This window comes from Haliotis cracherodii, unplaced genomic scaffold (genome assembly GCF_022045235.1).
Source record: "Haliotis cracherodii isolate W230 unplaced genomic scaffold, xgHalCrac1.p SCAF_9, whole genome shotgun sequence".
NCBI lineage: Eukaryota > Metazoa > Mollusca > Gastropoda > Lepetellida > Haliotidae > Haliotis > Haliotis cracherodii.
The window spans coordinates 33,170,248-33,173,950 of NW_027266343.1; positions in this window are offsets into that span (position 1 = coordinate 33,170,248).

Genomic DNA, 3,703 nt, shown 5'->3' on the forward strand with positions numbered 1-3,703 from the left:
TCCCGTATATCCCATCTTGACTGAGCCATGCGTTCATTGGCTGGTGGTGGGAGGCAGCACGAGACACGCGCGGCCGCTAGAGGGCAGGATCTCCGAGGCAAGTCAAGCGCAGACGATAGTGATCGGTGACAGATGTAATTTGGCCGAGGACAGGGTCTCTCGCGCATGTGGCAATGTCATACTCAGTCCAGACTTTCCATGTAGAGTAACATACTTCTCGACACACATGGATGAAAGTATTCCACAGCTTTCTCTCACAATTAAAGCTGTTTACATGCCTTACATGGCGATAATACACTTGAATGAAGCTGATCGATGGTCGATAAGAAATAAAAGTGTCACCAGTCTTGCGGGTGTTTTTCGTATTTAGAAATAGAAAACCGCATTGATAACCGTTACACGTTTATGGAAACCCCCATGCATGGGTAAATGCTGAGGATTTGGGTAACGCTAAGGTTATTTATCGTTGTACAAGTTTAAATGAAAAATATCGTAAATTTGTGTTCTGTTTGTTTACATTAATTGTATATCATTCCTATGCTGACACATTAACTCTCGTCAATATGACCATATAAGTGTCTATTTTAACTGTCACATCCTGACAGTGTTAACATTTTTTATAGCTGTTTTGGCACGGAAAAGGTCCATTCTTTGTCAAAGAATTGGTAAACATTAGTCTTTAAACTCCTGAAAATCAAATCCACGTGTCCCCTTTTCAACAGTAACTTGGTCATGTTTGACAATGCCAGACGTGTGTTGTTATATATCACTACATACGTAATCGATAAAAAGATATATAATATTTCACATTCAAATCTGTATAAATATACACAGTAACACCGTTAATGCGAACGGTGTTATACCCAGTGAAACTTGTCTGGTTAAACACATGGAACTTTTGGGGACCGACACCTCAACACCGAGTACGGCTTGGATGCAGGCAATGTTTACTGTAATAAGTTGTCTTTGTTTTGCAAGAGAAGTGTTATGAAAAGTATATTACTGCTGACGTGTGCAGATAGGGAATTCCATTATCACGTTGGGGCCATGTGTTATTTTAGGTGTTCAAGCATTTGTTTGTATGTTTCATTTGTTTATTTTGTTTGCTTCAATTGATTGTTTGTTTGTTTGTTTGTTGTTTGTGTGCTTGATTGTTGCTTAACACCAAACTCAGCAATATTCCAGCTACATGACGGCGGCCTGTAAATCATCGAGTCTGAACCCGACGATCCGGTGATTTGGTCACCTCTTACGACAAGCATGGGTTGGGAACCAATTCCCACCATGAATACGCGTGGAGGCTTGGCACCTTATTCTCAGATTTTGCATAAAGAGACAAACAAATAAATCCCCCCACAGTCCGAAACCTGTTCATTCCCAATTCCGACTTACAGTTTGACCACCAGAGTATTTTTCATAATTCTCCTGTGCAATCTGACACAGATAAGACTTTTCACACAGAAGGTTGTGAATATTTGATTAAATAGCTTACAGAAGAGAAACACGTCGGTGTATATTTCGCTATGAACCCTATTTGAAAACTACGGTTACAAAAACAAACAAACAAACAAACAAATAATGTGTTTATGCCCGGCTATAACAAAGGGATTAACTGGTCACTGGTTTTAGGCCATACACCAAATGTTCGAGGTAGGTTACACTTACACGCACACACGTATCCAGGCAAATACCTGACATACCCGAGTTACCCCCCTTGGTAGCGGTTTGCTACTGTCGATACTGCAAAACATGTCGATAAAAAAAATAATTCGAGTTGAGTCCTTAAGGTCATCAGAAATGTTTCATTGTTTCATTATCAGCTGATTATAGCACATTATTATACAGTTTGTTTCAAAATGCCTTTTACCTGTTTATACACATTCATTCTATTTAAAAAAACATATTATGTCGGGTAAATTTGATGCTTTTGGAAAATATGTGTTTATTCCAATATATTATTAAACAAAATATATACTTGTAGTATGAGGAGACGCATTCAAGCTATACCCCTGACTGCGCCACTAAACAATATTCACTTGTAAACTGCCAAGTATACGCCCATGTTTGAGGATGGCTTAAAATTAAACAAACAAGAAATGGTTACTGGATTGTGATATATTTGATACGGTAATCATAGCTGTTTTTAAGCCTTACGTTTGCAGTGTATCGGCGACTGTTTTCAGCCTAGTAACGATTCGATAATGTTTGTAATTTTTTTGTCAAATCCAATTTTCAAGCGCATGCTTTCTTTCCCCCAGCAGTTTAGTCAGGAAGGCATCAATAAAGCAGAAACGTATTGTACCGTAATCCTTCTGTTTATAGTACACGACGTTTTGGTGTAGTTTCGTGAGCCTTGTTTGTCCTGATACAGTTGTTTGTTTTGCAAAACGTCGCGGGTCATACACTGAGAATCCCTCCTTTGTCAGAGAAATGCTTTATTGTCTGTAGCCATAGATCTATTTCATGTAGTCACTTATAAGAATTGGGAAATGTAACATACTAATTGAAGCTTATAGGAGCTTGTCCCTGTGCCTAATTAAAGTTTTCCCATCATTCTAACTTCAAGAAGACATGAAACTTTATATTGATGGCAACTTCATTATTGTTTGATATTTCAGTATTCACCTGATAAAGGGGCAAGAAGTAGCCCTGACAAGTCGTTATTAACAATAAATAGTTGTTATCCATAAAAGGTTTCACACCTTCACTTTCTAAATGACTATCGATGACTTCATTTTAAACCTCGAACAGAAGATTAGTGAGTAGTTTCACAGCTTAACGCACTCGGGGCATAGTTATCCAATAAAATGTATCTAATTCTGACAATTTGATTAGAGATAAATAAATTATTTACCTCAATTTTTAGCATCTATACCGAAGACGCCGCTGACAACACACACATCATCCGCCATACTGTACATTGTTCGTTCTGTGCGTGCAATTTCAACTTAATCAACTTAAACAAGTCTTATTTTAGCGCTGTGAAAGGACATTTTAACTTTTTAAGCGTTATGAAAATCTGTGACAACCAACATGCATGGAAATTAGGTGCATACATATTTTATGGTTTCAATGCAAGAAAACAATGGATTGAAAACACTATGATATGAGTTAATGTCATTTTTTGAAGTTGTATATTGATAGTAATATATAGAATTACAAAGGCGGAACTTTCATCAATATGTTGTTGTAAGTTGTTTGTGAATTATGGGCCGGATGGCCTACATTTCCGAAATAAAAAGCATACAAAGATATACAACTTACAAAGACATCAGTGATATGACAATGAGTATGAACAGTGTCTCTAATTTGGCTCTCATGCCGCTTGGGTACAAACATTTGTTTTATTACTGCATGTCAGCTTAATTCGGGGGACATCGCAATCAAATTATGGTCGTATTGGTTTACCGCTTGACAACCAGCGAGCATATGCCTACTGCATAAGCATCAAAATCGGGGTGAACTTAGGATTCGAACCCACACCCAACGGATCCTGGCACGACTAAGGGACGTAACTCTGCACAGCGAACTGCAACGCCTTGGACCCTATGCCACCTATATCAGCGGAAACAATCAGAACACCGGGAGTCATTTCATTCCTAGTGACATACTACATGTTCCCCCGTAGTTATTCAGATGAGGGATCCGTAGGGATCCCTAGACTAACATTTAGTCTCTGAAATCTTATATTACACAATATCCT